We start from the raw sequence: 12,624 nt of genomic DNA, 5'->3' as shown, positions 1-12,624 counted from the left end.
TCCAGGCCTCAGCCTCTGTTCTGAATCCTGCTCTGGGTCCAGTCCCAGCTCCAAGCCCCAGCTGCAGCCACAGCTCCAGGCTCTAACCCCAGCCCCAGCTCCAGCCCCATCTCTGATTCCAGGCTTCAGCCCCTGCTCCAGCCCCAGCTTCAGCCTCAGCCCCTACCCTGGCACTAGCTCCAGGCCCACCTCCTGGCACAGCTCCCCCAGCTCCAGCCCCAGCTCCAGGCTCTAACCCCAGCTCCAGTTCCAGCCCCAGCCCCAATCCAGGCCTCAGTCCCTGCTCCAGGTGCAGCCCCAGTTCCAGCCTGTAACCCCAGCTCGAGTTCCAGCCCCATCTCCAGCCCCAACTCCAGGCTGTAACCTCAGCTCCAGTTCCAGCCCCAGCTCCAGTCCCAGCCCCATCCCCAGTCTCGACTCCAATTCCAGCCCAAACCACTGCTTCCAGGCCAAATCCCAGCCCCAGCTCCAGTGCCTGCTCCAGACCTGGCTCCCAGGCCACTTCCAGCCTCACCCCAGGCCCAGCTCCAACTCCAATTCCAGCCCCAGCCCCATCTCCAGCCCCAACTCCAGGCTGTAACCTCAGCTCCAGTTCCAGCCCCAGCTCCAGTCCCAGCCCCATCCCCAGTCTCGACTCCAATTCCAGCCCAAACCACTGCTTCCAGGCCAAATCCCAGCCCCAGCTCCAGTGCCTGCTCCAGACCTGGCTCCCAGGCCACTTCCAGCCTCACCCCAGGCCCAGCTCCAACTCCAATTCCAGCCCCAGCCCCATCTCCATCCCCGACCCCAATTCCAGCCCAAATCACTGCTTCCAGGCCCAATCCCACAGCCCCAGCTCCAGGCCATGCTGGTGACAACACTGCACGCTGAAATTTGACTGAAATTCAATAAAATGTGACCTGTGCGCTTGCCCTGGACATGACACAATTGGAATGTGGTTATCACAGCTGCAGAAATAGTTTACTGGGGGGAAAAAATGGAGACTTCAGGGATTCTGGGTTTTGGGGACAAGAGGCTTCCTGCTCTAATGGAGTTGACAAACACCTCGAATAGATTATCCCCTCCAGTGTCATTGAATCATGGAATATCCAGGGTTAAGGTACCCACAAGGACCATTGAGTCCAAGTCCTGTCCCTGCACAGACACCCCAACAATCCCACCCTGTGCCTCAGAAATTGTCGAAACTCTCCCTGAACTGTGGCAGCCCTGGGGCTGTGACCATTCCCTGGGAGCCTGTTCTGTGTCCCACCATCCTCTGAGGAAGAGCCTTTACTCATATCAAACCTAACCCTCCCCTGACACAGCTCCAGCTGTTCCCTTGGTCCTGTCATAGGTCACCAGAGGGAAGAGCATTCTAAGAACATTCCATAGCTGGGATCTTTCCAAGCTTGACTTCCTTGGAAACATAGAAAATATACAGGATTTATCATGTAAAATTGCCAGAACCAGCTAAAAATGTTCTAAAAATGTGTTTCTAATATTATTTTGTCCTCCTCCTTGCATGAATTTAATTTCCCTAAAAATGTTTCAGACACATGAAGTCTCATGCTTTTTGTTTTTTCCCTTTCAGGGTCATTCCCTGAAATATTTATTGCAGTCAGAGTCAACATCCTTGCAGATATTACTCTGAGGGTAGGGAAGCAAGTTCATGGGAGGCTATGACAAAACACCTTACTCAGTGTTTATACAGCAATATAATTCCTGACACTTCAATGGAAGAAGGAATATTTGCATTTTATGGAAAGGTCGGCAACAGCTATTTCTTCCTGGATATGCTTGTTTTATCAAGGTACCTGCTTGTGCCTTTCCTTTTTAGGGTGCATTTGCCTCCAGACTTGCCTTGCCACTCAAATTATCTGTGTGGGATTCACCATGAAAGCCTGCAGCTCTGCCAGCACAGCACTAAATCTGCCTCCCTAAATCTGAAAAAATGCTGGAGACATGGTCTGGGAGCTTCACTGGGAACTCAGGGCTCTTGCTGTGATGCACCCCTTTGGGTTCTCACGTCAGTTCCTTGCCAGACTTTGGGCAAAAAGTGACTTTTTGTTGGGGCAGGGAAGCTGGTTCCTTCAGCTCTTCTGCTCCTCCCTGCCATGACTGTCAGCACTCTGCCCTCAGTTTTCTTCCCTTCTCTTGCCCTTCCTTTCTGGATCAGATTCCTTTCACACTTCCATGTTCTCTCTGCCAGAATTTGCTGCCTGTGCCTGCTGGGCCTGCTCTTCCTTCTGGACCACGAGAACCTCACCAGCCATTACAAATCCTCCAAGATCCTCCTTTAAAAGATGTTTTGAAGACCTTGCAATGGCCAATTTCTCTTTGTTTGCCTTCAGCATTGCCTGGCAAGCCCTTTTGACTGCCTCCCAAAGACAAAACACCTGTAAGGACTCAGTCCTAATTAATTTCTCTCTCACCTCTGTGTGTGTGGGTGTCTGGCTTTCACTGGCGAGGCAGTTCACGTTCCTCCAGGCACACAGGAGCAGTGCTGTGGGATTATGTCATATCCATGGTGTGTGCTCTCGCAGCAACCCTTATTACCACAGCCATTTCACTGCTCATTAACTCAACCAAATGTTTGCCCACTCATTCTGTGATCAGAATGCTTGTGGTCCTGCTGGAAGAGGATGTGGGTGCTTTGTTGACATGACAATAAATCACTTCACCTGCAGCAGTCAAACTCTCCAAAACACAAACTCAGTGTGTGTTTTCCTTGCGTGCAAATGATTAAATACCTCAGAACTAATTCAGTGAGGAGAATTGGGGCATGACCTCAGGGAGGTGCACCCCCAGGTCTCGGAGGATGAATTCTGCTGAATTCTTCTGCAGCCTGGGCTCAGTCTCTCCATCTGCAGGAACTCTCCATCTCCATGCACAGGGCAGGCAGGACTCACATTGGAGGCAGATGCTCCTGTTCTCCTTCCTTTAGGAGAATATTTCCCTTTACCTTATAGAGGATTCTGGTGTTTGCCTAGGAGGTGTCACCCCCAACAGAATTGCCCTGGAGCTTCTTCCACCTCCCAACACCACAATTCTATTTCTGACCAACTACAGCAAAGTGTTTTCTCCAGAACTGCTGCAGAAAATTCTAAGGTGCCTGTCCAAGATCTACCATCACCTTTGACAGAGTTGGAAAAATAACTCAATAAGTTATTACAATAACTGTGATAACTGCGCCTCAGCTATAAAGCCATCATCCTGTGACAGTCTTATCTCCCCTCTGAAACAACGGGACCTTGAGTGGTAGGGCTGTGTAAGGTAGTGACCTACCACTCACCCTAGATTAGGGTGAGGTTCAGTAATCCTATGGAATATCTCCAAGTGGGGACAATCAGATTATGAAATAATGCTTAAACAATCCAGTGGGAGAAGAAGGCCCTGTTGTGGCTGCTGGTTGCAAGTTTTTGCATTATTGTTCTATTCTGGATCAAGATTTTCATCCACCTTCTCGTACGTGCCGCTGCTCCCTCCACCTCTTCTATCAATGGCATGACTCCGTCAGTTGGGTATTTACTAAACATGGAACTGTTTGCGTACTCAGATTTGTGCTTTCCACAGAAGTCATCCTCAGCCCTGACTTCCTTGTCCAACCTTGCTCTCAGCTCTGCCTTTTGATAAGACATGACATCACATATCATCCCATCACTTAATATTTAACACAACTGTCTCCAGAGAAACACCGCTCAGGAAATCATTTCACTTATCCTTATGAGACAAACATTTAGGGACTGAGTGCCAGATTTTTAAGTTCCCCCTTCCTGGGAGAGGTGGCTGTTCCCTGCAGGACAACAACCCTGTCCCAAGCCTGAGGTGGGACAAGAGCACAGTGAATGACAGTCCCTCTGCACTGTGTGCTCACTCCCAGAATTACAGAGCTCACCATCCAACTCTTCTGCAAACGAGCTTTGAGTGGCAGTGGTGGGTCTGGGATAGGTGGTGGTAGCTGGCACTGGGGCAATGTGTCCACCTAATTTTGTGTGTGTGCTTTCCTGGTAAATCCTGTCGCTGTGTGAGTCATGCTGGAGACTGGCAGGCCATGCCAGGGCAGGGTGCAGGCTGAAAGAGCCACCCAGGAGTTTGGTGGAGCTCAGGATCAGGGTCATAACCCACAGAATCTCTGCTTTGATTTGTGACTAACTCCTGCTCTACGTGCCCACAAACAGCCCTTCTCTCTTCTCCCAGGTATCTGTGGGTTTAAAACTGCTTTACAATCAGCAAGACCTTCTTGGTAACCTATTTTGAAGCCTCCATGCTGCTTCCTTCCTTGCTCTGACATTGCCACCCCGAGAGCAGACAAATCCCACCTTTCCACGTCCATGCACCAGCATCGTTCTCTTAGTGGTGTTGCTGTGCCCCCACCTGCCTGCCCTGATCCCCTTCTCTTTGAAGTACAATTTTACTGATGTTACAGACGCTTTTCATCCAAGAGGCTGCCAGAATTCCTCTGGCAACTTCATCTCCAGCCTCCATGGGAGCCAAGCCCTGTCCCAGTTCCCCAGGCTTGCTGGCTGCACGTTGTGGATTATCACCAGGGGCACTTGGACAACACTCTCAGATGCATGGGGGGGATTATTGGGTTGTCCTGTGCAGGGCAAGGAGTTGGACTGGATCCCTTCTAACTCAGGATGTTCCATGATTTTGTGATTCAATGACTTATTGGTTCCAATCAGCAGAACAAGGCATTCAGCCCAAGATTTGCTGCTGAAGGCCTCAGTCACATAAGCACAGTGCTGGTGCAAAGCCTGTATTTGCTCTTCCCTAGAGGAATATTTTTTAAATTATCTAAACCAGCTGACCCATTTCCCCCATGAAGAGTTTACACATCTTTTAAAAGTGACCAGAAATATCACTGTAGCAGGAGATCCTAGAAAAGGAATAAAAGAGTGGGACGCAAGTGACAGAGAGAAGAAATACATAAATCAGTGCAAGATCCAAGGAGTGGGAGGTGAGGAATGTGTACCTAGAAGCACTCTCTGGACGTGTGTGTCCCTCTAGCCCCAGAATCCCCCGAGCAGGTTGGGTTTGCCCATGTTTACCCAAAGGCTCTGCTCTGAGCAGCAGTGGGATTTCTGTGGGCAAGTCAGGGCACCTCGAGGCACATCCCTCTAAGTACAGAACAAAGGCTGCTGGATGCTTTCCTGACACCAGCTGGCATTTCTGAGCAGTGCCAACCCTGGAGATCTGCCCCTGCACACAACTCAGGCCCCACAGGGTTTGCCTCACCCCAGCCAAGGCCTCTCCTCTCCCTGGGATGGTTTTGTGGGGCAGCTTGTCCAAGGGAAGGTGTCCATCCCTGCTCCTTTATCTCAGGGAGGAGATGTCTCCTCTCCTTGCATCTCTCCTTCCTCACAGCCTTGGAGATGCTGTTCCTCACCGCTCCTAGCAGTGCTCCACCATTTGGCTTTTGTCACTGACACATTTTCTGAAAAACCCTTTAATAGGAGTTTTTCTCCTGAGAAGCTGAGAAGCCTCATAGGAAAAGAAAAACAATGATTATCTGCTGCTGTGGAATGCAACAGGTGCATCTGTGATTGGTCTCATGTGGTTGTTTTTAATTAATGGACAGTCACAGTCAGCTGGCTCAGACTCTCTGGTCAGTCACAAGATTTTATTATCATTCCACTCTTTTCCTTGCTAGCCTTCTGATGAAATCCTTTCTTCTATTCTTTAGTGTAATTTTAATATATCATTTTCTTTTAATAGGATATATATCATAAAGGAATAAATCAGCCTTTTGAAACATGGATTCAAGATTCTCATCTCTCCCCTCCTCCTGGGACCCCTGTGAACACCACCACATGCTTTTCTTCTGGGAGTGTTCCAAAGTGCTGCCTTCACTCTGCCTCATTCGTGCAGGACTATGCCTGGAGGAAGAGACATGAAATTCAGTGGAAGTCGTTACAAAAATACTATTTTCCACAGTCCACTGCACAGAGCACTCCATGGGGTGGCTCAGGGGTGATTTTATCTTGAACAGCTCCACCCAACTCTCCCCTTTCTCACCCTGATGTTGGCTTTGATCACTCCCTCTCCATCCTTGGGGCTGCAAGCTCTGACATTCATGCCTAAAACTTTGCCCAGAAAGGAAAAACCCATAGTTCTGATTATTTCCACTGAGAAAAACATGAGAAAATGAGAAAACCTTTTTTTTTTTTTTTTTCATTGATCCCCCCAAAGCACCTTGTGTGAGTGTCACCAGCATTTGCTTTCAGTTTCCATCTCCAGGACCTGCCGTGCATGGGAGCTTTGCTCTGATCCCATACACAAACACACACTGCTGGAGATCACCTTTTTCTTCACCACAGCATATTTTCTTTAGAAACCCGAGGTGTACTTACTGGCTTGGGATTTGTGTGTCTGTTTGTAATAATCTTTTTGAAGAATACAAACAGATTAAAAAGAAGTTATCTTCCTGTTTTGTTTTATATAATGCTTTTTTTTAAGGGCAGGCATGAAGAGAAGAGAACACCAAGCAGGGCTTGAACACTCTAGAAAGGTTTAAACCTTCTGGAAAACACTGTCTGCATTCAGTGTCATATATTTAACCTCTAAAACAATAGATATTTTTTATTCTAGCTAAAAGCTTTTATTTTTAAGAAAAAAATATCTGTTAATCCTCATATATTGTGTGATAAATGACTACAGACTGTGAGACAGACAATTAGATGTTTCTGCAAATCAAGTTTAGCCAGTTACTCCTCTCCTATGCAATGTCCCCTAAATTGCAAGAAACGGGGAAAGTTTTGAGTTGGAGGCAATTCTGGAGATCTCCAAGGATGAAGAGACCCCTCACCACTGCTCCATACCCTGTCCAGTCACTCTGCCACTCTCAATATATTTTTTTCCCTTGTATCCAACTGGAATTCCTCCCATTTCCCACCAAAGTTGCTCCCCCAGACACAGGACTTCTCCATCAGAAGGGAAAAATAATAATTTTATACTGTGAAATGCTAAGAGAGGATTTTTAGCCTTCATTAAATGCTCACTTAGTTTTTAATGTTCCACCACCACATTTTTTGTATCCATGGCATGGAGAAATTTTTCAGAATTGGCTTTTTCAATTTTTTTCTTCTTTTCTCTCTCTCTTTTTTTTTTTTTTTTTTTTTTTTTTTTTTGATTTCTAGATAAACCTTTCCTTGGTAAATATTAAGGAAGTAGGTCCATGTCAAAGTGCTCTGTTCAAATACTGGCACAGGCTGATCCACATGAGAAAAATTTCTCTCCAACTCCCAAAAATTTCCCCTAAAGAGGCAACTACCTACAAGTGCCAACTTCCTTGGAAAATCAACATTTCCTTGCTGGTTCCCAACCCACATGGAAGTTCTACACCAGAGAGGAAACCTAAAATAGGGTAATTAATTAATCAAATTTGACCCTGTTTGGTTCTCATGAGCATTTTAATGTGCTTGGGGCACAAAGGCAAGGCTGGAACAGGATCACAGAATTATGGAATCATTTGGGATGGGAAAGACCTCTGGGGTGATCCATCCCAACTGCTCCCCCAGCACTGCTGTGTTCACCACTAAACCACATCCCCAGGTGCCATATCCACACAACTCTTGAACATTTCCAGAGATGGTGACTCCGCTTCTGCCCTGGGCACCCTGTTCCTGTGCTTCACCACCCTTACAATGAATAAACTATATTTATAAAATAATATCCACTCTAAGTCTCCCCTGGTGTGACCTGAGGCCATTTCCTCTCATTCTGTCCCGGCTCCCTGGAGCAGAGCCTGATCCTCCCCTGGCTGTCCCCTCCTGTCAGGGAGTTGTGCAGAGTCACAAGGTCCCTCCTGAGCCTCCTTTTCTCCAGCTGAGCCCCTTCCCAGCCCTTTCAGCCCCTCCTGGTGCTCCCGACCCCTCCCCATATTTCCTCATTACATCCAGGTGGGATTTGGGAGGCAGAGGTAGAGCAGCAGCTCTGTCTGGAGAAGCCACAGGGGGTTTTGTGATGTGGGAGGTGTTACCAGGGGTTTCTATCCTGCTGTGGCACTGGAGGCTCAGACTGCCCTGGTAGAACTTGTTCCCAAGGAAACCTGTTGGGGTCAGGGAGTTGAAATCCACTGGCACCTCTGGAAATGCCACTCAGGGTCACCCACCAGTGCAGGGACCTCCTGGGCACAATGGGAGACATGAGCCAACCCCTGGCAGATGTTTGGAGCTGGCAGCCATCACTCTTCTTGCTGAGGGAAGAATGATCCAGCTCAGGACACTGTGCACAGAGAGCAGTTCCAGCCTTCCCCAGACATCTGCAAGGATCAGATTCCTCTGCCATCACCTTGCTCATGATCCTGAAGGGAGACAGATCCCTGGGAAGATCCTGCACATTCTGACTCCAGCTGGGGCGTCAGGTTGTGCTGTCTTTGCCACCAGAGAAAGAAGAGCACCTGTAGCTGTGCCCTGAGGGGACTGTGCTGTCACACACCCTGAGCAACCCACCCAGCCCTGAGCACGATGCCAAGGACACTGAGGGGACAAGAGAAGTGATGGGAACTCATCAGTGGTGGGACCAGCCTGCCCTGACAGTCAGTAATTGCTGCCAGCAATTGGCTTTAACCCATTGCTGCCCTGGCTTTGACACAAGCTGCCCCTCTCCTTTTGTTGCTGGAGCTGCTCTCCTGGGTCAGCAGCATGGAGAGCTCAACCCAGGGGAGATTCAGGAGGTCAAACCCACTCCTGGAACCCAGAGGAGAATTTAGGAATGGAGACTGGAACCCAGGGGAGATTCAGGGGGTCACACTCTCTCCTGGCACCCAGAGGAGCATTTAGGGATGGAGATCTGGAACCCAGGGGAGATTCAGGGGGTCAGACTCACTCCTGGAACCCAGTGGAGATTCAGGAGGTCACAGTCACTCCTAGAATCCAAAGGATCATTTAGGGATGGGGACCTGGAACCCAGGGGAGATTCAGGAGGTCAAACCCACTCCTGGAACTCAAAGGAGAATTTAGGAATGGAGACTGGAACCCAGGGGAGATTCAGGGGTCAGATCCACTCCTGGAACCCAGGAGAGCAGGAAGGAATGGAGATCTGGAACCCAGGGGAGATTCAGGGGTCAGATCCACTCCTGGCATCCAGAGGAGCATTTAGGGATGGAGATCTGGAACCCAGGGGAGATTCAGGGGTCAGACCCACTCCTGACACCCAGAGGAGCAGGAAAGGATGGAGACCTGGAACCCAGGGGAGATTCAGGGGTCAGATCCACTCCTGGCACCCAGAGGAGCATTTAGGAATGGGGACCTGGAACCCAGACGAGATTCAGGGGTCAGACCCACTCCTGGAATGCAGGGGAGATTCAGGAGGTCACAGTCACTCCTGGAACACAAAGAAGCATTTAGGGTTGGAGATCTGCAACCCAGGGGAGATTCAGGGTGTCAGACCCACTCCTGGCACCCAGAGGATTATGCAGGAATGGGTCAGCCACAGCTGAGCCCAGCAGGTGAAGCCAAATGGACAAAGCCCAGGGGATGATGCCCAGTGGATGAAGCCCACCAGGTGAATCTCACCTGAAGAAGATCAAGGTGAAGGCCAGGAGGTGAGGCAGGCTCTGCCATGCCTAGGGAGTGTGGGAGATGGAGGGAATGGGAGAGCTCTGGGCTCCCATAGCAGGACAAACACTCCAGAGACTCCAACCCATCTGCAGCCCAGGGAAAAGCTGGGATTTCTCCTGAGCTGAGCATCCCAGAACAAGAGAGCAGGACATTTTGGATGAGTTTGGAGATCCTTCCAGGGTTTTATCAGGAGCTGTTGCTCCCCTGTCCCAGAGGTTGCTGCAGCTGGTTATTGATCTCCTGCCTGTGCTGGGCTGAGACCTAAGTTTTGATACAATAAAATTTCTTTAAATCAAAAGAAGTGACAGACACAGATTCCATCAAGAACAGATTGAATGCTAAAATTCTGGCAGAGTGGAGGAGAGGATTTTGAACCCCTTCAGAAAATGTTTGAAACAACTTCTACTGTTTTTGATGCTGTCACTTTCTCATTCTCCTGACAAACTTTAAAAAAGAAACGGTGACACTTTTAAGATTATGTGAACACCTATTGGAGATGCCCTGAAATGTCTATTAGATAAATAACTATGCTTTGAATTTGCTTTTGACCCTAGTTCAGCTTTTCCATAAATGACCATGGTGTCTCAACCATGAAGACTGGAGCCACTTTGGATATGTGAATAAGTGAATATGTGAATATGTGCAACACCAGTCTATAACCTTTAGAGAACAGCAGACATATTGAGTTTAGCATTAAGCAGCAAGATGCAGGAAGGCACCGAGTGGCCTCTGCTCCCTGCCAGCTTGTCCCGTGCCAGTCTCCAGTGCCACCTGCCGTCTGTCCGGGCACACTGAGGGCTGGCAGTGCCACTCCGCCCATCCCGGCTCACTCCCAAAGGAGCGGCTCCGGTGCCCCGCGGGATGGAGAGCCCAGTGTGTCACGGCTGTGTCATCGCAAAAGGCATCGCACTTCTTCTTTTTGAGTTGAATGAGTAATACCAGCAGCTATGCACCGGAGAGCGACAGCTCCAGCCTCAGGGGGTTCCCAGGCTCGGCTGAACAAGCCAGGACCGGCCTGAGTGGTGACAGTGCCACCTCAGCCCGCTTGGACTGTGAAACAACACCCCCATCCCGTCCCGTTCCAGCTCAGATTCGGTGTATTTTTGATAACAACGCTGTAGCTGACCAGAAAACCAGAAAATATTTTCTTTTATGAACTTAGTATAGAGCTTCTTTGCCTAAAGTATCACAGAATCACAGAATCATGAGGTTGGAAGAGACCTCTAAGATCATAGAGTCCAACCTATGCCCTAATGTGACGGTGTTCACAGGGGTTTTTGGGTTGGGGAAGACACAAGGATCTGACTCCATGTTTCAGAAGGCTTGATTTATTATTTTATTATATATATTACATTAAAACTATACTAAAAGAATAGGAGAAAGGATTTCAGCAGAAGGCTGGCTAAGAATAGAAAAAGAAAGAATGATAACAAAGTTTTGTGTCTCAGACAGAGAGTCCAAGCCAGCTGACTGTGATTGGCCATTAATTAGAAACAATTCTATGAGACCAATCACAGATGCACCTGTTGCATTCCACAGCAGCACATAATGAATGTTTACATTTTGTTCCTGAGGCCTCCCAGCTTCTCAGGAGGAAAAATCCTAAGGAAAGCATTTTCCATAAAAGATGCCTGTGACACATGCGTGTTTCCCGCAGTGTCCGGGCTGAAATCGCGCTCGGGCTCCGGCTGATGCTGTTCCCTGTGCTCAGGTCTCGGATGCCACCTCCTGGCTTTGCTGCTGAACTGTCCATGTCGCGACAGCGCCGGCCCGGAGCGCATTTCCCATCACACCATCCCAAATAACAACCCCGTTAAAGCCTGCCTGGCTCAGAGCAGCTTTTGTTTTTTGTAGAGCTGACCCCACACAGGAATTACCTCCTGTGATTATTAACCCTCAGGATCCCATCACAGCAGCACCTTGAGTCCCAAGGCCTCTCTGGTATGTTCCCCATCCCTTTGGGGGTGGGATCTGTCCCCTCTCACCTTTCCCTAACAGTTGTTTTTGGGGTGATTTTGTTACATGATCCCTGTGGTATCCATTGTTTATCACCTGTGTCGTCCATGGGATGACAATTCCAGGTCTCTACAGACTTGTTGCTGGGTTGGGGGGTAATTCAACAAGAAGATGTTTGGCAGGGGGAGAGCAGAGTTGTTCTTGGAGCTGTGAGTGTGGTGATGTCTCCCAGAGCTCCTGAGAGGGGGCACTGTGCCACAAGGAATCGTGAGGCAGCCACGGCTCTGTCTCCTCCCTGCTTGGTGTCCATCATTCCCTGCCTCCTCCTGCCCTCCTGGGGATATTTCAGGCCTGGCTGAGCTTGCTTGTACAGCTGCCAGCCCAACCCGCCTCTCCCAGAGGTGCTCCCGAGCTCATCCATCATTGCACATCTCAGACAGTCATTTTATCTGCCCCACAGATGTGCGATGCTCCCTGACCACAGGAGATCTGCTCCTCACCCTCACAGGGATGGACAAACACGTTTGTCTGGGAATCCCAGCAAGCTTGCATGAGATGCAGCTGCTTGCCACAGCTCAGATCCTGTGCTCAGCTCTGGGCCCCTCCTGACGTTGAGGGGCTGGAGCATGTTCAGGGAAAGGAAAGGAGCTGGGGAAGGAGCTGCAGCAGCAGGAGCAGCTCAGGGAGCTAGAGGGGCTCAGTGTGGAGAAAAGGAGGCTCAGGGAGACCTTGTGGCTCTGCACAACTCCCTGACAGGACAGGGTAGATGGGGGGAAGTTGGGCTCTGCTCCCAGGGAACAAGGGACAGGATGAGAGGAAAACACCCCAAGTTGTTGGGGAAAATTTGTTCCCTGAAGGGGTGATCAGGCATTGTAAGGAGCTGCCCAGGGAGCAGTGGAGTGATCCTCCCTTGAACCATTCAAACCTGTGGTGATTGGGAATGTTGGTTTAGTGGTGGCAGTGCTGGGGAATGGTTTTAGAGGGCTTTTCCAGACTTAAAAATGCTGTGATTCTATGATCCATGGAAATCAGCAGGGAGCAGGAGCTGCTAAATGCTGCTGCAGGATGGAGCTGGGGCTCTCTGAGACGTTTCCCCACAGCTGTGGCCTGGCCATTGTTCTCTGCC

The sequence above is a fragment of the Zonotrichia albicollis genome, chromosome 11 (genome assembly GCF_047830755.1).
Source record: "Zonotrichia albicollis isolate bZonAlb1 chromosome 11, bZonAlb1.hap1, whole genome shotgun sequence".
Classification (NCBI taxonomy): domain Eukaryota; kingdom Metazoa; phylum Chordata; class Aves; order Passeriformes; family Passerellidae; genus Zonotrichia; species Zonotrichia albicollis.
The sequence above is the reverse complement of the archived record's forward strand: the minus strand, read 5'-3'. Positions refer to the sequence as shown.